Source organism: Mobula birostris, chromosome 1, assembly GCF_030028105.1.
Source record: "Mobula birostris isolate sMobBir1 chromosome 1, sMobBir1.hap1, whole genome shotgun sequence".
Classification (NCBI taxonomy): Eukaryota; Metazoa; Chordata; class Chondrichthyes; order Myliobatiformes; family Myliobatidae; genus Mobula; species Mobula birostris.
Window position 1 is genome coordinate 244,260,128 of NC_092370.1, and position 22,520 is coordinate 244,282,647.

At 42.0% G+C, this 22,520-nt stretch overlaps 1 long non-coding RNA gene across 1 annotated transcript in view; it reads left to right on the top strand.

The window, feature by feature from the left end:
• The window catches only part of LOC140186783 (uncharacterized), a 102,391-nt gene that overhangs the window by 75,037 nt on the left and 4,834 nt on the right, over positions 1–22,520 (top strand). The window contains exon 3 of the long non-coding RNA XR_011882946.1: positions 11,903–11,976. This is a non-coding gene — a long non-coding RNA (uncharacterized lncRNA). The remainder of the gene's footprint in view (positions 1–11,902; positions 11,977–22,520) is intronic.

The window sequence follows — 22,520 nt, forward strand, 5'->3', positions numbered from 1 at the left end:
AAGATAATGATAAAGATGCTTTTAAACTTGTACAGTGCTGTACAGAAGTCTTGGGCACCTAGCATGCCTAAGACTCTTAAACAGTACTACAATAATTTTATGCAGGGGTCCCCACCGTTGCTTGCACTGTGGACCGGTTTAATATTGGCAATATTCTTGTGGACCGGCCGACCGGGGTGGGGTGGGGGGGTGGAGGGGTAATCACGACCTGAATATAGGTGATAAGTCAACTATAAGTCATTTATCAGTAGCTAATACACTCAATTTCATTTCTAAAAGGGTTTATCTGACGAATTTAATATTAAACACACAGCACATATTTTCCTCGCATGAATGTAATGATAAGTCAATTATAAGTCATAAGGGGGTTCCTTATGTCCAGTCCATTCTGCAATTTAGTTTTTGTTGCACTCATTGCAGAAAATTCCACTTCACAGAGATATGATGTTGGAAATGGAAGCAACATTTTCAGTGCTTTCGTGGCTATCTCAGGATATTCAGCCTTGACTTTGATCAAGAATGCCAGCAGAGATGTTACATCAAACATACTTTTCAGCCCACCGTCAAGCTCGAGGAGTTGATCTTCTTCCCGCACTGACATGGATGATTTATCAGGGACATTCACAAATGGGTCACGGACCCATTCCTTTGCACGACTTGGGTCATTTGTGTTTGGGAAGTAACGCTCAAATTCTGTCGACAACTGTGAGCCTCAGTCTCTCCCAAATTCCCAGCTAATGTTGGGAACATGTTAAATATGCCCCTGTCCACTCACCATCCCCACAGTTCCAGTTTAGCTGTGAAAGCAGACACTTTATCTGTCAACCTGAAGACAGTTGTCATTCTCCCCTGAAGTGATAAATTGAGTTCATTGAGCAGGTTGAAGATGTCACACAGATGAGTTTTGCTATCCACTCCTCATCACTGAAGTGTGCTGCCAGTGATGACTTTTTTCTTGAAAGAAATCTCTGTAGCTGCTCTCTTATCTCAAAAACCCTGGCCAGGGCTCTCACCCTTGATAGCCACCTGTCCTCACTGTGTAAGAGAAGGTGTTTATGCTCTGCATCCATTTCCTCGCAAAGCTGCTCGAACAGATGTGAGTTAAAGGCTTTTGCATTCATGTGATTGATAACTTCAACAATGTCACTCAATATGCTTTTAAGATCAAGTGACATTTTTCGGCTAGCCGGCATTTCCCTGCGTGTGACACAGTGTAGACTGGCATTCAGGAGCAACCTCTTTGACTTGGGTAGTGAAACCACACTCGTTAAGCCATTCCAACAGCTGTGCTTCGATGTCATCGATTCTCCTTGAAACTGTGGTAGCTGAAAGAGAAACCTGTGCCATCTTGTTAGCTGCAGCTTCTCCAAACAGTTCACGGCACATGTCCTTGGCAGCAGGCAGAATAAATTCTTCACCAACCGTGAAAGGCTTCTTAGCCTTAGCAATATGGCTAGCCACTAAGTATGATGCTCTCAGAGCAGCAGCATTTGTGGAGGTTGTGGCTCTCAGCACTTGCTTCTGTTCTGCTTGCCCACAATTTTTTTCTGCTCAGAAAACTCAACGGATTTGTCTTTAAGTGCAGGCTGCTTGGAGTCAAAGTGCCGAATCAGTTTTGAGGGCTTCATTGCCTCATGAGACAGCTCATCTCCACATATAACACAGGGGGCTTGGAGCGTGCGAGTCACCGGTCGCAATAAAGCCATATTTTATGTACGACTCATCCTATTTTCTGTTGAAGGAAGCTTTCTTTATTTTTGCAGTCTCGGCCTCAGCTGTCTCTGCGTTATCATCATCGTCAGGCCTTTTGTGTCCCCTACCATCTCTTCCAAAGAAACTCTCAAGCGACGTTTGTTTTTCACTCATCAAGTAGTTGTAGGTTAACGACCGACTGATGACCTTGCGTGCATCCAAGTTCAACAGTGGGCATGACAGGGAATGAGGAAGGTACAGCTGACTCCTATCGTTTCCTTGCGGCCTGATACTGGTCTGCAGCCCAGTGGTTGGGTCTCACTGATTTTATGTATTGCATTGTACTGCTGCCACAAAAAAAAAAAAAAAAAAACACAAATTTCATGACATATGTGAGTGATGGTAAACCTGATTCTGATACGGGTCTTTATTGTGGACTGAGAATGGGAAGGGGACAGAGAAAGGGGAATGATTGTTGGGAAAAGGGGAAGAGAGGGGAAGGAGTGGGAAGCATCAGAGGGACACTCTGCAATGTCCAATAAACCAATTGTTTGGAATTAGATGACCTTGCCTGGCATCTCAGGGCTGGGTGTGTCTGCACCCGTGCCACCCCTCTACCCCGGCACTCTTCCTCTGTAACCTGTTCCACACCCCTCCCGCAGTGCTCCACCCTCACCATTCAGAACATCTTTTGCTCCCGCCAGATGTACAAACCCATTCTCCATTCCATGTTGTCAAATACAGCGCTGGCAAAAGTCCTAGGAACCCTAGCTATACTTTATATTTATGTCATCACCCTCAAGGCTGATTTCTACTTGTGCGTACTAGCTTACGCCGTAGCCTACGCAAGTGGGCTACGCCATTGTGAGCATTTATACTTATGCGTTAGTGTGTCTGGGTTGCTCTGCAATTCGCCAAAACGCTAGTTGGCGGTGGGGTTTCTATGCTACTGTGTTGAGTTTCTTTGTGTTGAAACGCAACACGAAGAAACTCAAACTTCAAACAATGGCGACGGAAACTGAAGGAGGGTGAATTTTCTGTGCTTGTCCGGCCACTGAGAGACATGGACGAGGAAATGCATTTCAAATACTTTTGGATGTCGGCAGGTAGATTTGACAATTTGGTTCATTGTCTCCAACCATTTATGTCGCATCAGTGTACGCACAGTATACTCAGAGACTGGCAATCACCATTCGAGTTTTAGCTTCAGGTGGAAGTCAACAGGCTGTAGCAGCTGGCTACAAATTGGCATCAAGCACAGGGTCCTCCATAATTTCAGAGGTCTGTAAAGCTTTATGGAAAGCATTGCAGCCAGAGCTTCTTCCTTGCCCTTCAGTTGCCCAATGGGAAGCTATTGCAGCGTAGGAGGAAATGCAATGCTACCAAGTGGACCAATCACAGTTGTTCAGTCTGCGTCACCGCAATGCAGAGTTACATTTTGGGAGAGATGCACTTTAGGCTACGGCATAGGGATCGGCGTAGGTACTGCCTACGGTTCGTAGCTACACTGTACCTATGGCATATATTTGATGCACAAGTATAAATCAGCCTTTACCGGGACATAGGCTGCCAGCAGCAGCTGACCAGAGTCCCCTGTCCTGGGCCATTCTTTCACATTTTCCCCCGTGTGTAACCCATCTAAGTGGATATCATTCCTCACTGAGGAAGAAGGTATTTGGAGATTCTGTTGGTGTTCCTGTAGCTCTGGGTATTTATGGGATGGGATTGCTAGCCCCACGTCCAGGCTCCTCTTTTCAGATCCCAGCTTAAGATTGCCCACGGCAGAGTTACTAATACTTATAAATCTGTTGTGAAGATAATACATGGAAGAGAAACAGAGGAAAATTAAAAAGAATGAACAAATGAAGGAAAGATGTATTGAAATAGAAAGATAAAACAAAGGAAGTGAAAAGGGATTTTGATTAGATTTGATCAGGTAGATGTGGAAGTGATGTTTCCTTTGGCTGATGTGACTAAAACCAGGGTACAGAGTTTCAAAATTTATGTTTGGCCACTCCAGACAGAGATGGGAAGAAATTTGCCACAAGGGTAGCATGTATTTAGAATTTGGATAGAGAGTGGAGATCAATAGATATTTAGATTCAAGAAGACTCAAGGAAAATGGGACTCATGCAAGACAATGGTGCTGGAGTAATGTCGGGTTTCGGTGCAACTCAAGTGCAGACCAATGAATAGTTTTTCCACCAGGATTTATTAGGGAGCACAAAGGCAACAGTCTTTCAAAAACAGAAGGCAGGCACAAATCAAAAAATGGCAGGCCAAGGTCTTACCAGGAAAGGCATTCCGGCAAGGGCAGACAATCCAGAGCACATAGGCAAAAATCAGGTCCAGGAACAGGCAAAATCCAAAACACAGAATCAGGCAATATCGGTTGGCAGAAATCACAATGACAGGCTAGAACAACACAGGTCAAAACTGGGATGAACTGGCAGAGAATACTAGTCAAGGTAGGGTTTAAATGGACAGGGTGATGAGTGAAAATTAGACACAGGTGGGTGCAAATGAGGAGACAAGCAGGTAATTGGAAGAAGTCCAAAAAGGAAAGGGGCTGGGCCAGAACCCACATGGCCAGGTGAAAGAAAATAGAAATTAAAGACTGTCGTGATCCAGAGCTACCAGCAGAGGCCCTTTGACCCAGTGTTCAGGTCAGATCCTTAACAAGTAAAAAAAACTATGATTTTGCATGCTCCTGTATCTTATGGTCTTATTGTTTATTTTCAATGATGAATCAGGCACAATAACCTGACTGATCAGCTTCTCCTTCTGTTTCTTTTAAAGAAGCATTATAGAATGGATGGGTGATGAGGTGGAGACGCGTCAAGTCAAATCAAGTCAAGTTTATTGTCATTTAACTATATGTATGTATGCTGTCAAACAAGACAACATTTCTCTAGACCAGAGTATAAAGCACGGTAGTACACACAACACACATATAACTTATGAAAGTAAGGATAAAATCTACAGATGAATTACGCATAAATAAGGTGAACAAATTAAATTTTGTAAGGTACAGAACTGATCAATCAGAATCAGGTTTATTATCACCGGCATGTGACGTGAAATTTGTTAATTTAGCAGCAGCAGTTCAATGCAATACATGATCTGGCAGAGAACAAAAAATACTAAATAAAATAAAAAATAATAATAATAATAATGAATAAACAAGTGAATCATTTACACGTAAATCAAACAGTGACACTTCGAATGCGATGTGGCAGGGAGTTTAGAAGCTTAACAGCCTGTGTTCCCATCCGGACCACTCTTGTTGTTATGTATCTGAGGCTCCTGCCTGATGGTAGAAAGCAAAAGAGGATGCTGGATGGATGTGTGGAGTCATTGATAATACTAAGCACTGCGTACGTAATGTTTCTGATATGTCTCTACCAAAGGAGGTGTAAGGTGCTTCTTCCCTCCACTAGCCTGCAAGTCACCCTTGCGCCAGGTGTAGCACCTGTTTAGCCCCCCACCCCTGCCGGATCAGGGTCACGTGAAGCCACGGGAGCAGGTGATGAATGGTCGTATGAGCAGCTGGTGCACATCACAACTCCAGGTTATGCGACCACCGACGCCAAGCAGACAACCTCTGAATTGTATTGTTAATGGCTGGGGTCACCTGTCTTGTAAGACACTGCTCAGAAGGTAATGGCAGACCACTTCTGTAGAAAAATTTGCCAATGCCACCGAAAGATCATGATCACCCACGTCAGATGACACGGCACATAACGAACAATAGATAGGAAGGATGAAATTGTGCTGGAGGGTATGCAGTGGAGATTCTTGAGGATACTGCTTGGATTGAAGGACTTTGGTTAGAGAGAGAAATTAGATAATCTGGACTTGTTTTCCATGAAACCAAAGAGATTGACAGAAGTATATTGGATTATGAGAGAAATAGATAAGGTAGATAGACAAAATCATTTTTAACTCGAAAGCTTAGGTCTAAGGTGTGAGGAAGGTGTTTTAAAGAGGATCTGAGAATGATCTTTAACCCTAAGTAGTGGGTAGTTGATATCTGAATGTGCTGCTGGATGAATCAGGTACATTTAACGTGATTATCAAGCATTAAGATAGAGATGTAGTTATAGGAGGATATGGTCCTAATGCTGACAAGTGAGTCTGATGTAAATAGACAAAATTAGGTCAGAATGAACAGCAGTCCATTTCTTTATTATTTGACACTACTCTCAGACTCAGCAGCTTCTACAGAGCCAACCAAAGGTGTTATTGTCTTTTTAAAAAAAAAACATTCTCTTACAATCGCAAGACCCTGCTGGATTTTAAGAACTTGAAGCACTGCTGGTCTATCCCATCAGCAAGTTACTTATTAGTGGAGAAACTGAAGAAGCTGGACTTGGTGTTGCTTCCTGCAACAGAGGGACGTCTGAATTGATGCACAAAGGCAGTGTGCATTCTAACAATGAGTGATTGTCTTAGTCACGTTTCTTGAGATCACAGGACCCTATTGACTTTGGTAACGTGGAATACTGCAAGTCCAGTTCACTGGTTTACTGGTGAATGGTGGGGCTGAATGGCATTGGTGCTCCAGTGTTGACTTGGCAGAATACAAAGCCATATTGTGTTTGACTGTGGACTGCTGCAACACTAATGGACTCAAGTACTTGGACTATATATATTTTTTGAGTGACTGTATTTTACTGCTGAACTGTATGTGCCTTGTGCTGTTTGCGCCTGTTGGGACTGTGTTTTACACCTTGGCCCCAGAGTAACACAGTTTCATTTGACTGTATTCATGTATGTTTGAATGACAATTAAAATTGAACTTAAAACTTGAAACTCTATAGTGAACACAACAGTCAATTTCCTCACAAATATGGTCAAAGATAATTTCAATAATGACTGAAAACCTACTTTATTTAATTTAAAAGTTGCTCTCACATACATTCATCTGGGTTTTAAAATACTCATCCTTGCTTACAATTCTTTCCATGGTGTTGCTTTCCCCTATTTCTATAATCCCTCCATCCCCTGAGATATCTATGCTTCTCCTATTCTGGCTCCTTCCTTATCTCTGAATTTAAGCTGTTCTTAAGTTTTCAAGGCACTAAACTTTGGAATTTCTCCCAACTGCAAACTTTCTCTTGCTGTATTTCTGCCTTTGAATCAGTCCTGAAAAATCAATCTCTCTCTGATGAATCTTTTATCGTCTACCTTTATATCTCTCTATATGGCTTGGCACCATTTTCTGTTTGGTATTGCTCATGTGATGCACCTTAGGTGAGCTTTGCCATATTAAAGTGACTAAATAAACGGAGTATGTAACTAAAACCATGAGACTACAAGATATATGAGTAGAATTTGATCATTCAGCCCATTGAGTCTGCTCCACTGTTTGATTCTGACTGATTTATTTTCCCCTCTCAACCAGTGTTCCCTCTAAGCTGCTCAGGTGTGCAGCCACGTGGAAACTGAAATGCTCCCACACAAAAAGCCTTTGTTGCTACGCAGCTGGAATTGACGCAGCTAAAAAAAAGTTTATGAAATATGAAAGATTTTCTTTGTTGCACTGTACTTCACTACACCATTTTAATTAATGAATGAAATCAAAAGCACGCGATTTTTCAATTTTCATTCTAAATATTCATAGTATCCACATTACAAAAAAAAACGTTTAAAGTGTTGCACAGTTTTCAGGCTGTATAAGCATTTCCTGCTCAATGCAATGTTTGGTCTGAGCAGCTGTAAACAAAATTCAGAAGGGACTTTGCTCTCAAACCTACCCTTCTGCCTTCTCCCTACAATCTTTGATACCCATTTTAATCAAGGAACTATGAACCTCTGCTTTAAGTATACCTACTGAATTTGCTTCCACAGCTGTCTGTGGCAATGAATTCCACAGATTCACCACCCTCTGGCTAAAGAAATTAATCCTCATCTCTGTTCTAAAAGGATGTCCTTCTATACCAAGCTGCGCTAGATTCTCTCACTTTCGGAAACATCCTTACCACGTCTATTCTATCTAGGCCTTTCAATGTTCAGCAGGTGTTAAGGGAAATAAGGATCATATTTTTTATTAAGACAGTGGAATTTGGTGACTCACAAGTGATATAGAAAGGTGTGAAAATAGAACTGTGGTTGGAGTTCAATCTGGGCAAGTTTGACGTATTGAGAGGTTATTTGAAAAGAGGAACTACCTATTTAATGGTAGATCCATTTAATGGCGAGGAAAGAGGACCGGGTCGAGACAACAGAGACTTATGGGGAAGAGGAGTTCGGTGGGTAATAAAATGGACGAGTTCACAGTGTGAAGCACCTTCAATAACTCCAAAAGACTGAGGTTTGGTAAAATACTGAAAGGCTTTTATTCGCTGTACAATACGACCTCCACGGTGAGTGTCTGCCCCCGGACTGAGGGGGAGGGGCAAGGCAAAAACCTTTATACAGGGTTCAGTGGAAGGAGCCACAGGGGCAGTCAGCAGAGGGGCGTGTCCAGACAGTTAACCCAGTTACAACATATATACATGGTTTACCACACAGTGCTAGCCAGGCGTCAGAGAACATTTCGGGAGTGCAGTGTTATGTGTTTCATTGGAATTGGGCTGCACGAGGACATACCCGTTCAAAACTTCTCCATGGATGGCTTCCAGACCGTTTGGGCTGACTGGAAGTGCACTGAGAGTGGTAAGCATAAAGGAGTTGGGTGCTTACTGTTCTGGTACAATCTGGGTCATATTATGATCGAGGAACGTGTTTGTAGACCGGATATTGAACTTTTTACTGTTGGACTTCGGCCACATTCCACTGAGATTCATTCCTGCCTGTGGCCATCGAACTTGCAGCTCCTCCCATGGAGGGTCAGACACCCTGAGCCAATAGACTGGTCCTAGACTTTTTTCCATCTGGCATAGTTTGCATTTTGTTGTTTGATTGTTTGTGGTTTTTGTATTGCTATATTTACGCTCTATTCTTGGTTGGTGCAGCTGTAACAAAACCCAATTTCCCTCGGGATCAATAAAGTATATCTATCTATCTATCTATCTATCTATCCCATAGTAACACTATGGTACAGAGCGATGTTGGGCTTCACTGAATATGGCACCGCAGTGGAGGTGGTGGTAAAGAAGTCATATGCAATCCTTGCCTTCATTGGTAAGTGTTTTGAGGATAAGAGGAAGGAAGTCATACTGCAGTTATATAAAACCTTAGTTAGACTGCACTTAGGTGTAGTCTGGGGCCAAGGTATAAAACAGAGTACCAACAGTCACAAGCAGCACAAGGCACATACAGTTCAGCAGTAAAATACAGTCACTCAAAAAATATATATAGTCCAAGTACCTGAGTCCATTAGTGTTGCAGCAGTCCACAGTCAAACACAATATGGCTTTGTATTCAGCCAAGTCAACACTGGAGCACCAATGCCATCCAGCCCCACCATTCACCAGTAAACCAGTCAACTGGACTTGCAGTATTCCACATTACCAAAGTCAACAGGGTCCTGTGACCTCAAGAAACGTGACTAAAACAATCACTCACTGTTAGAATGCACATTGCCTTTGTGCATCAATTCAGACTGTTCTTTTTAATGTCATGATAAATGATATCTTTGATCAGGTAGGGGCAGGATTTGGCAAATCGTTGTTTGCAGACGATGGTGCAATCTGGAAAAGAGGAAGAAACATCAAGTATATATTAAAGCAGGTACAAAAGGCTTTAAGATCAGTTGAAAACTCGGCTAATAAATGCGGTTTCAGGATTTCTGCTTCTAAGTCCAAATACATGATTTTTGGCTTTAGAAGAGAGATTCCTGATTGTGAATTGTGTCTATATGACTCTCCATTAGAAAAAGTCAAGATATTCAAGTTTTTAGGTGTCTGGTTTGATGAAAGACTTACTTGGAGGGTTCATATAGATATAGAGAAGTATTGTTGGATGTGACTGGGGAGCAGGGAGGGAAACTATGTACTTATATATCTAGCTATGATTAGATCAGTTATAGATTATGGTTGTATTGCTTATGGTTCCGCTGATACGGCAGTGCTTGGAAAACTAGACACTGTGCAGTCCAAAGCACTTAGACTCTGTTGTGGAGCTTTTAGAACAACATCAGTCCCGGCATTATGTGTGGAGATGAGAGAACTGCCTTTGCATTTAAGACAAATTCAGTTGGGCCTGCAGTGTTGGGTAAAACTAAACAGATTCAATCACAGCTGTCCATCAAAGTGTCTTTTGCAGGGGAAGTTGGAGCGCCAAAGTAAAATTAAAAGATACCCATTTTTAGATTTGGTTGATAACTGGGCTGTGAAATTGAAACTGACTGAGGAAGTTGACCAAATTTGCTTCCCACCCATCCTCTTTTGGCTTTTTCCAGAAGCAGAAGTAGACCTATTCCTCCTTTTTCAGCTTAAAGGAAGCAGTGCAATTTCATCAGCATTGATCACAAATGAATATTTAAATAATAAATGAGGATCTTATCTGAAGATTTTTACTGATGTCTCAGTGGACCCAGAGAGCAGTAGGGCAGGATTTGGGATGTATGTGTCTCAACTTGGAGTTAAGATTGATCACCGGGTTTCAGATGGTGTTTCTGTCTTTGCAACAGAATTATTAGCAATTCTTTGGGTCTTATAGTGGATAGAAGACTCTCGACCACGTAGGGTTATCATCTGTTCGGATTCTGCTGCTGCCTCAGAGTCTATAAAAGGGAGTAAATCAAAAGCTCATCCTGACATAGCTATTGAGATTCTCTTAGTGTTGACTGGAGTAGGGAAGATGGGTTGTGCAGTTAGATTTTCATGGATACCTGGGCATGCTGGGGTGGAGGGAAATGAAATTGTGGATGGCATTGCAAAGTCTTTCTTACAGAGCAGGCAAGTGGACATTAGAGTTCCCCTAGGCAGAGCAGAATTGAGAAGTAGGATTAAAAAAGGTATAGAGAAGAAGTGGCAGGAGGATTGGAAAAATGAATTAAGGGGCAGGCATTATTTTTCTAGTCACCCACTAGTTAAAAAGGTCTCAGACTGTTGCCTTTTAAGTCATAGAGATATGGTGAAATTTACAAGACTTAGGTTGGGGCATTGTGGGCTAAACGATTATTTAAAGATAATAGGAAAACATCCTACTGGATTATGTGACTGTGGTTGTCCAGAGACAGTCCAGCATGTTTTGCTGAGCTGTAATCGACACAAAATTGAAAGAAGCATGTCGTTCAAGAGGCTATCTGGCTTAAATTTATTTTGGTTTTCTATTAAATCTTTATTTGGCCATCAAGAGAATCGACAACTGATTGAAGAGTCTGTTGTTCAGTTTATACTTGAGACTAGATCGTATTCGAGAATTTGAGTTCCTTGAAGTTCTATCATTAATTATACATCCTGCGGAGGCTGTAATACACCGAGATGCGTCTAAACAGCCAGAAGAAGAAGAAGAAGAAGAAGAATGTATTGCTTGCTGTTCTGGTCATTCTCAAAGCAGCCAATTTGATGGAATTTAAAAGGCTTTGAGATGGACACAATAATGTGAAAGCAATGGAGGGAAATGGCTGATACATAGGAGGGGCCCATCGTGTATGCCCTCTTGTATTAGCAAATTGATACAGAGAAGGTGACAAGTCCAGTGCTGTACTGTTCTCTGTTAATTAAAGGACTCCATAGGTCAAATGGCTATAGAGAGACACAAGATGTCCTGCAGATGATTGGGATCCGGATCAACACACACAAAATGCTGGAGGATCTCAATGGGTCAGGCAGCACCCACGAAGGGAAGTCGACTTTTCAGACAGAGTCCCTTCATCAGGACTAAAGAGTTGAGTATCTCCCACCTTTTCTGTGTATCGACCCCTCTGAGGCACAGTGGTTTTGTAATTTTCTGTTTCTTTAGCATCATGAAAAAGGAAGTGTTCATAGATAGTAGTGGCACAGAATGAATACCAATAATGACTCTCTGTAGGCGGGATGTCTTTTTTCAGGTTAAGTTGCTCAAACAAATGTGTGGGTATAATCACTGATATGTCATCTTTATAAAAGTGTTAGTTTAAAACATGCTTGGTTGTATTCTCACTCTGATTACAACAATATAGCTTGTGAAACAATGATGGAAATCTGCACATAATATAGGTTGTAGCTAACTTGTAAAATTGTTTTATTATGTTGTCAGTGTGTGGGAATCACATAACTAATGTTCATATTAATATAATAGTTATTGCTTTACAAATCTCTTCCCTACTTTCTTCCAGCACTCTGAGATAAACACTGAACATCACATTATCACCTTTCCAAACTTTAGGCTATGGATAAGATCCTTGCAAAGGTAAGCAGAAATTACGCATCACATTAAAATCCAAGGCTCAAAGTTAGCAACACACTTAAGTTTACCAGACAATTAGCCAAATCTCAAGTTCAAGTTCAACTTCTGGTTTAATTATCATTGAACCAAACGTGAATAACTAATCAAAACGATATTCCTCTGGGGCCAAGGTGCAAAACACATTACCAACGGCACATAGCACAAATAGCATATATAGTTATGATTTCAGAAAATCATACAGTCACAAAGGAAAAAAAATATATAGCCCAAGCCCCTGAGTGGCATGGCTGCAGATTATCCTGTCCAGCTTGTTCTTCCATTGAGTAATCACTAGAGGGCAGCACGGTCAAAGTCACTTGGATCACATATTTAAAAACGCAAACACGAGGAATTCTGCAGATGCTGGAAATTCAAGCAACACACATCAAAGTTGCTGGTGAATGCAGATCACCTGGATCACATATTTCCCCATTCTGATGCTGGGTCTGAACAAATGAACCTCTTAACCATGTCTGCATGATTTTGTGTATTGAGTTGCTGCCATATAATTGGCTGATTAGATATTTGCATGAGTGAGCAGGTGTAGAGCCATTGAGTGTATAAATCAAAGCAACACACATAAAATACTGGAGAACTCAGCAGGCCAAGCAGCATCTATGGACCCTCCTAATGAAGGGTCCATAGAGACCCTCCTAATGTTTGGGTCTTGGCCCAAAACATTGACTGTGTACTCTTTTTCATAGATGTTGCCTGGTCCTCTGAGTTCCTCCTAATGTTTGGGTCTTGGCCCAAAACATTGACTGTGTACTCTTTTTCATAGATGTTGCCTGGTCCTCTGAGTTCCGCCAGCATTTTGTCATAGTCATACTTTATTGATCCTGGGGGAAATTGGTTTTCATTAAAGTTGCACTGTAAATAATTAAATAGTAATAAAACCATAAATAGTTAAATAGTAATATGTAAATTATGCCAGGAAATAAGTCCAGGACCAGCCTATTGGCTCAGGGTATCTGACCCTCCAAGGGAGGAGTTGTAAAGTTTGATAGCCACAGGCAGGAATGACCTCCTATGATGCTCTGTGTTGCATCTCGGTGGAATGAGTCTCTGGCTGAATGTACTCCTGTGCCCACCCAGTACATTATGTAGTGGATGGGAGACATTGTCCAAGATGGCATTCAACTTAGACAGCATCCTCTTTTCAGACACCACCGTGAGAGAGTCCAGTTCCATCCCCACAACATCACTGGCCTTACGAATGTGTTTGTTGATTCTGTTGGTGTCTGCTACCCCCAGCCTGCTGCCCCAGCACACAACAGTAAACAAAATCACACTGGCCACCACAGACTCGTAGAACATCCTCAGCATCGTTAGGCAGATGTGTTTTGCTTTGGATTTCCAGCATCTGCGTATTTTCTCATGAGTGTATAACCCCGCTGAGAGTGTAGGGTCACACAATTTGCACTTACTTTCCTTCTGGGGAGCACCGTAGTATTAAGGTATGCAATATAAACTGTCAATTACTGAACTGACTGTCCTGACAGATTCTGCTCAGCATCTGTTAAGTCTATTTCTATTGCAAGTCACAACTGAACCTGACATTTTGTCTGCACCATTATAATCAATGAGGTCAGAAAATCTAGATTGCAATATTGTCATTCCAATGTTTTCAAAATCGTGGTTGGTCTTTTTTTTCAGAGATACAGGAAAAATAGAGGGCTATGGGTAACCCTAGGTAATTTCTAAAGTAAGTACATTTTCAGCACAACATTGTGGGCCGAGGGGCCTGTATTATGCTGTAGGTTTTCTATGTTTCTATGTTTTTCTAAAGAAATTCAAGGAACCCATTCAAAGAAAAACATGAAATCCCCAATGTGCAAAAATAACAAATCGCACAAATGGCAAAAAGGAGTGAGAAAAACACAGAATATAAAACATCAAAATACAGAGTTTAGGGATTGGTTTTGTGGGAGAAGCCAGGAGTGGTAGTAAAGGGTTGCCTCTCTGACTACAGGCCTGTGACTTGTGCTGTGCCACACAGATCAGTGCTGGATGCTTTGTTGTTTGTCATTTATATCAATGATCTGGATGATAGTGTGGTCACTGGAGCAGCAAATCTGCAGAAGACTCTAAGATGGGGGTATAGTTGACAGTGAGGAAGGCCATCATGGCTTGCAGAGACATTTGCATCAGCTGGAAACATTGCCTGTTGAAGACCTATTTCTGTTTTTATTCCAGTGGAGAACCACTGCTTTGTAAAGGTTCAACATAACTTCCTGGCTTTGATCTCTGTTTTAATGCTTCCAAATTAAATCCTTCTAAAATGGGCATCAAAATGACCTAATTGCATCGTTTTTTCTGTACCTTTCTCTACTACGCCATTCTAACTGGTTGTATCACCGTCTGGTATGGAGGGGCCACTGTATAGAATTGAAAAAACCGTCATGGGCACAAGCCTCCCCAGCATTTAGGACATCTTCAAAAGGCAGTATCCATCATTAAGAACCCCATCACTCAGGATATGCCCTCTTCCCTATACTGCCATCAAGAAGGTGGTACAAGAACATGAAGACACACACTCAACATTTCAGGAACAGCTTCTATCCCTCTGCCAACAGACTTCTGAATGGACAGTGAGTCCATGAACACTACCTCAGTATTTCCTCCCCCCTCTCTTTTTGCATGATATACTTTATACTTCATTGTCACCAAACAATTGATACTAGAACGTACAATCATCACAGCGGTATTTGATTCTGTGCTTCCCACTCCCTAGATTACAAATATTAAATATTAAAAATAGTAAAATTAGTAAATATTAAAAATTTAAATTATAAATCATAAGTAGAAAATAGAAAAATGGGAAGTAAGGTAGTGCAAAAAAACCGAGATGCAGGTCTGGATATTTCGAGGGTATGGCCCAGATCCGGGTCAGGATCCGTTCAGCAGTCTTATCACAGTTGGAAAGAAGCTGTTCCCAAATCTGGCCGTACGAGTCTTCAAGCTCCTGAGCCTTCTCCTGGAATTAAATATTTAATTTAATTTTCTTTTTTATATATACTTCTTACTGTAATTGATGGTTTGTATTATTTTGTACAGTACCATGCAAAGTTCTTAGGCACATATGTATAACTAGGGTGCCTAAGAATTCTGCACCTTACCGTAGTAATTTTATGTATTGCACTGTACAACTAACATAAAAAAAATCAAATTTCATGACATATGTGAGTGATGATAAACCTGATTCTGATCTGGGTCTCTATTGTGGACTGAGAGTGGGAAGGAGGCCGGGAGAGGGGAATCATGGTTGGGAAAAGGGGAAGTGAGAGAAGAGGGAGTATGAAGCACTAGAGAGACATGTTGTAATGATCAGAAACCAATTACTTGGAATGAAATTAGCTTGCCTGGTATTTCAGGTCTGGGTGTGTCTGCACCAACGCCACTCCCCCTGCCCCCCAGCTGCCCTTGGCACTCCTTCTCTGCCACCTGTTCCAGAACCCTCCCGCAGTACTCCATCCTTGCCATTCCCAACATCCTTTACTCCTGCCAGTTTACAAACTCACTGTCTACTCCACATTGACAAACACAGTACTGTGTAAAAGTCTTAGGCAGACTAGGTATATATATGTGCGTAAGACTTTTGCACAATGTTTTGCTGCTGCAAAACAACAAATCTCACTAAGTGAGCCAGTAATATTAAACCTGATTCTAATTTTTAAATCTTCCTTAATGAAAGCATAGAAAAGCAGCCTAACCACAAAAAAATTCTGAAAGGACAATATGATAACACAAGGCACATCCTTACTAGAGACAGGAATCTCACAAGAAGCAAGTAATTTTTAATGACCACACCCTCATAACTCCCCACATCAAAAAGAAAATCTGACTGCTATTACATTGTGCTGGTCTACTTGAAGGTGGAGACCCTGTCCACACATTCTTGTATGGCTAACAATGCCATGATTATGCTAATTTATCGATGGTAGCATGAAATATTTTTCTTTCTCAGGCTTAAAGCAAAATCACAACTTCTATTAGCTGTCTGCCACTAGTGAAAGATGATGACATGACATTTGAAGGGACACCTCACCTCACCATTTTTGTTCCCCCATCTGACAGCCTATGCGCCTTCACTCCTTTCCTACTTTTCAAAACACATCATTTCAATAAACTGTCCATTCTTGTGTAGTAGGCAGCTGTCGATCCCAGGGGATCATGGGTTTGCGCCTCTAGTGGACTGTGTCCTTTCCAGGGCATTAGCCTGGGTGGGAATATTTGAAGAACTGGCTGTTGCCCATGCAGTGGGTCCCCCCTCTCCACGTCACTGATGTAGTCCAAGGGAAGGGCAAGTGCTGATACACCTTGGCACCAGTGTCATTGCAGAGGCTGCCAGAGTGAAGTTGTAAACAACATCAAACTGCCTTAGGGTCCCCGGCTCCTGATTTCTTCCTCGGGGTTTACTCCCGAAGCCTTTCCCATGGATGGGTATGGCCACGAGGCAGCGGAGGTGTAAAATCAGAGTTTTCCATCTCGTAGGCGGGCTGCCATCCAAGGCTAATGAGCCTCACCTGCCCAACATTCTTGTGCAGGTGTCAATATTCCCTGATTTTGACTTTTCCAGGCCTCCTGAATCCCTCATGATACTTATTTATTTATTTAGAGATACAGCACAGTATCAGGCCATTCTGACGCAATATAACCAATTAACCTACTAAGCCATTCAGTACTTCTCTGGAGCACAGAAGAAATCTGCAGCATCAGGAGCAAACACACGCTGTTACAGGGAGAATGTGACAAAACACTGCCACATAGCACAATGGTCAGTATGATGGAATTACAGTTCGGAGTTCTATTCCAGTGTTGTGTAAGGAGTTCCTACATCCTTCCTCTGAGCCACGTGGATTTCTTCCAGGTGCTCCAGTTTCCTCTCACAGTTCCAAGATGTGTTGGTTGGCCATTGAAAATTGTCCTGTGATTAGGCCAGGATTAAATAGGTGGGTTGTTGGGTGGTGTGGCTCATTGGGCTAGAAGGGCCTGTTCCACAAAATAAAATGACTAACTTCTTACAGACAATAAATGCTGGTAAACGCAGCAGGCCACGCAGCATCTATAGGAAGAGGTACAGTCGACGTGTCGGGCCGAGACCCTTCGTCAAGGAATAACTGAAGGAAGAGATAGTAAGAGTTTTGAAAGGGGGAGGGGGAGGGGGAGATCCAAAATGATAGGAGAAGACAGGAGGGGGAGGGATGGTCTTCCCCTCCCCCTCCCCATCCCCCTTGCACTTTCAAGTCTCTTACTATCTCTCCTTTCAGTCAGTCCTGATGAAGGGTCTCAGCCTGAAACATCGATTGTTCCTCTTCCTATAGATTCTGACTGGCCTGCTGCGTTCACCGGCATTTTTTGTGTGTGTTGCTTGAAATTCCCGCATCTGCAGATTTCCTCATGTTTGCATTCTTACAGACAATGATGGTATTGAACCCAGGTCGCTGGCTCAGATGTTTTGAGGTACCAATATTTAATTCTGAAAATGACTAAAGCTAAAGTATTGTTCCCTGCCCAGTTATCAGTTTTCATTGGAAAGATGACAACATTTCTCTGTCAAGCTAACCACCCACCTGTGCTCTCCTTGGGCCATTTCCAGACTTCTATACTGCAATCACTTGACCAGACATAAATTTAAACTCACGTGTCCTCCTATAAATTACCCTAAATTCTTAGGTCTATTTATATGACATTTATTATTTGTTTATTTATTGAAATTTTGGTGTGAGGGTATTGCAGCAAAGGTACCTCACCACCATTTTCTCAAGGTATCTACAGATGGGTATTTATTGCGCATGTGGAGACCTTGAGAAGATGGTAGTGAGACATATTTAAAAGTGCTGCTGTTCTTTTACCTGAAGTCATCCTTGCTGGGGTATTGAAAAGGAAGTCCCAGAATTTAGATATAGCAACAATGAATGATAATGAAATTTGGATGGTGTGAAGCCTTGAGTGGAATATGCAGACAGTGACTTTGCATGCAGAACTCACTTGCCACTCTTAGTGGTTGAGGTCTAAAATTTAGAAGATGCTGTCAGAGTAGCTCAAATGACTAACAACAATCTCTTTCATAAATAGTACTCTCCATAGCCACTGCCAATGGAGAAGATGAATGCCAATCAAACTAATTACTGGCTAGTGGGGTGGAGATACATCTCTGCCAAAGGAGGTGTGAGGCCCTCCTTCCCTCCACTAGCCTGCAGGTCATCCATGAGCAAGGTGTAGCACCTGTTCAGATGGAGACATAGTGTAAAGATGTTTACTCCTCATGTATGTGAAGGATGTAAGAAGTAAAGTCAATTCAATTCAATTCAATTCGGGCCTCGTGAAGCCTTGGGAGCAGGTGGTGGATGGTCGTATGAGCAGCTGGTGCATATCGCAAGTCCTGGTTATGTGACCACTGACACCAGGCAGACAATCTCTAAAGAGTATTGATAATGGCTGGGGTCACCCATCTTGTAAAGACACTGCCCAGAAGGTAGCAATGGGAAACCACTTCTGTAGAAACATTTGTTAAGTATAATCATGGTCTTGGAAAGACCGTAATCACCCACATCATATGACACAGCACATAACTAATGAATGAACTGGATAGAGTTGGATATGTTGAATATTGGTGGTGCCTACATCAAGGAAAGTGAAGTGTATTCCTTCAAGCTTCTAATAGAGAGAGAACTGCTATGATTGAACATAGGAACAGAAACAGGTAATTTATCCCCTTAAGCTCTTCCACCATTCAATAAGAACATACCTGGCCTTTATGTCTAATATATTTGCTTGCTAATTGCTGTGTTCCTCCATATCCCATTAAAACAAAGATATCTATATATCTATTAATCCATTGTGTCCTAATGAATGGTCTCAGCCTGAAATGTCGACTGTGTATTCATTTCTGTAGCTACTGTCCGACCTGCATTTTGTGTATGTTGCTATGGATTTCCAGCATCTGCAGAATTTTTGTGTTAATCTACCATCTGCAGCCTTCACAGATTTTGACAGCCATTTGCGTCCAGAACAAACGTTTCACGATTTCACCCACAAGTAATCAAGTTACAATTTTAGGATTTTCCCTGCTGTTTCCATCACAAGAGAATTGAGTTTCTCCACTTTTCCTCTGTCAAATCCTTTTGTTATAGAACATACAACATAAAAACAGTTCAGCACAGAAACACACAACACTTTGGCTCACAAACTTCTGCTAAATCAATTAAATTAGTCATCAAATGGCTTGTAGCTGTCAGTTCGAACAAACCAGTAGCCTCTGCTAGCAACCGGCATGGAATGTTATCCTTATATGACACACCCTCTGACCACTCCAGTAATGATGGTCCACAGAGCTGAAGAAACGTATCTTATACTTATTGGCAACTAGCAAAACTTGCAGTCTTGACGCAAAGCTAAATAAGCTGACAACAAAAAATATGACATCCAGCTCCAAACTGCCCAGAACAAAGCAAGGGCACGCAACTAATTTCCTTTACTTTTAATACTCACACCCACAGCTCCAATCTGCTAATTAAATTTGCTGACAACACTACACTAATTGGTCTAATCTCAAATAATAATAAAGCAGCCTACAGAGAAGAAGTCATCACCCTGACACAATTGTGTCAAGATAACAGCCTCTCCCTCAATATTGCAAAAACAGAGGAGCTGATTGTTGACTACAGGTGGAATGGGGACAGGCTCACCCCTATTGACATCAATGGATTGGGGGTTGAGAGGGTGAATAGCTTTAAGTTCCTGGCATAAACATCACCGAAGATCTCACGTGGTCTGTACACACTGGCTGTGTGGTGAAAAAGGCACAACAGCACCTCTTTCACCTCAGACGGTTGAAGAAGTTTGGTATGGGCTCCCAAATCTTAAGAACATTCTACAGGGGCACAATTGAGAGCATCCTGACTGGCTGCATCACTCACTGGTATGGGAACTGTACTTCCCTCAATCGCAGGACCCTACAGAGAGTGGTGTGGACAGCCCAGCACATCTGTAGATGTGAACTTCCCACTCTTCAGGACATTTACAAAGACAGGTATGCAAAAAGGACCCGAAGGATCATTGGGGACCCGAGTCACCCCAACCACAAACTGTTCCAGCAGCTACCATCCAGGAAACAGTACCGCAGCATGAAACCCAGGACCAACAGGCTTTGGGGGAGCTTCTACCACCAGGCCATCAGATTGCTTAACTCATGTTGACACAACTGTATTTCTAAGTTATATTGATGATCCTGTTGTACATACTATTCATTATAAATTACAATAAATTGCACATTACACATTTGGACAGAGACATAACATAAATATTTTTACTCCTCATGTCTATGAAGGATGTAAGTGATAAAGTCAAATCAATTCCCCAAATTGTGCGATTAGTTACCATATTACGTGTTTATATATGTCCAAGTCCTTCGAATTTCCTCATATTCACATAGCTATCTAACACTCTTAAAAGTCCCTGATGTTCCTGTCTCTAACACAACCCAGGCAGTATATTCCAGGCACCCAACAAGCCTCCAGATTGCTGGAGGAACTCAGAAGGTCAGGCAGCATTTACGGAAGAGAGTACAGTCAACATTTCAGACTGAGCAGGACTGGAGAAAAAAGTATGAGGAGTAAATTTTAAAGGTGGGAGGGAGGAGAGGGAGAAACATAAGGAGATAGGTGAAATGGGGAGGGGAGAAGTAAAGAGCTAGGAAGTGGATTCGTGGAAGAGATAATGGGGCTGGAGAAGGGGGAATCTCATAAGAGAGGATAGAAGGCCATGAAAGAAAGAAAAAGAGGGAAGAGCATCAGAGAGCGGCAATGGGCAGGCAAGGAGAAAAGGTGAAAGAGGGAAAAGGGGCTGGGGAATGGTGAAGGAGGGTGTGGGGGCATTACTGGAAATTTGAGAAATTGATGCTTATGCCATCAGGTTGGAGGCTATGCAAATGGAATATAAGGTGTTGTTCCTCCAGCCTAAGTGTGGCTGCATTTTGGCAGTAGTGGAGGTCATGTATAAACATATCGGAATGGGAAGGGGAATTAAAATGGGTGGCTACTGGGAGATCCTGCTTCTTTTGGTGGAGAGAGCATAGGTACTCGGCAAAGCGGTGATCCAGTTCATGTCAGCTCTCACCAATACACAGGAGATTTACAGCATCTATAGATTTTCTCTTGTGACCCAACACTCTCCCATCAATTTAAAGACCTCAACCAGGTTAATCTCAACCTTTTAAATTAAAAACAGTTCAGTTTTTAATCCTTGAGTTGGTAAATCTACATCACACCTTTTCAAAGGTCATTGGCTAAAGCTACACAAGATAACATTGGAAACTCAGAGATACCTTCCCTTACTTCTCTGAACTTCACATTCTCATTTTCCCTAATCCCCTCAATTGATATAAAAATTCCTCTGTAATTAATTAACTGAAGTCAAGTGATTTTCAGTGAAAATACAAAAAGTTGTTAGTCATTGTAATTAAACAGTAAAGCTGAGGTTGGAGAACAGAAACAAGATAAGCAGTGGTGTTTTCTGTAAATAAACAGGATTGCAGTTTGATTGCTTACCAGATAAGATTAATTCAGGAGTCAGAATGATTAATTGATATAATTAGTTTACAAAGGCAAGTCAGCAAGGTTCAATGACTTGCTGATTTACGGGGCAGCACAGGCAACAGAATCAATGGAATGAAGATCATCTTGGCCTTCATGGTGGTTATTTCTAGGTTTTAACCACCTATAGAAGAACAGAGTACAGGGGCAGTCCACAATTTGGGTAGCAAACACAATGTGAAATTGAACTAATTCGCTTTATTCCTTTTTCCTTATATGCCATCTGGGTAGCCTCCAACCTGATAGCATGAGCATCGAAGGGCGGTAATTGCACCCCCCCTTCACTATTTCCCATTCTTGCTTCCCTCTCTCATGTTCTCTTCTTACCTACTCATCACCTCCCTCTGGTGCTCCTCCCCCTTCCCTTTCTTTCATGGTCTTCTGTCAGATCCCCCCTTCTGTTTCACCAATCAACTTCCCAGTTCTTTACTTCACCCCATCCCCCTCTCCCAGTTTCACCTACAACATTCACGCTCCCTGCTTACTCTTGTCCTTATCTGGGAAAGAAGACAATCATTTCAACAGATGCTGTCATTTAATATTTACATATTGGTTCCTGCCACAGTGTTAGCATTCAACTTTTAGTTTGAGGGTTTTGGTTAAAGGCCTTGTTGGCCTAGTGCTTATTGTTTTTCTTTTCCTTTAAATTCTGCAACAGTTCTCATTAAAGTCAGTGAACTGTTGACCTCCTTCAGTGTCTCTCCCTCTCTCACTCCACAGTTGGGTCATATCTGAATGTTCTGACACAAAGCAAAGGATACAAGTAGACACAAAAGATTCTGCAGATGCTGCAAATCCGGAACAATGCATGTAAAGTGCAGAGGAGCTCAGCAGGTCAGGCAGTGACTATGGAAGTGAATAAACAGTCGATGATTTAGGACAAGACCCTTTATCAGGTCTCATGTGACCAGT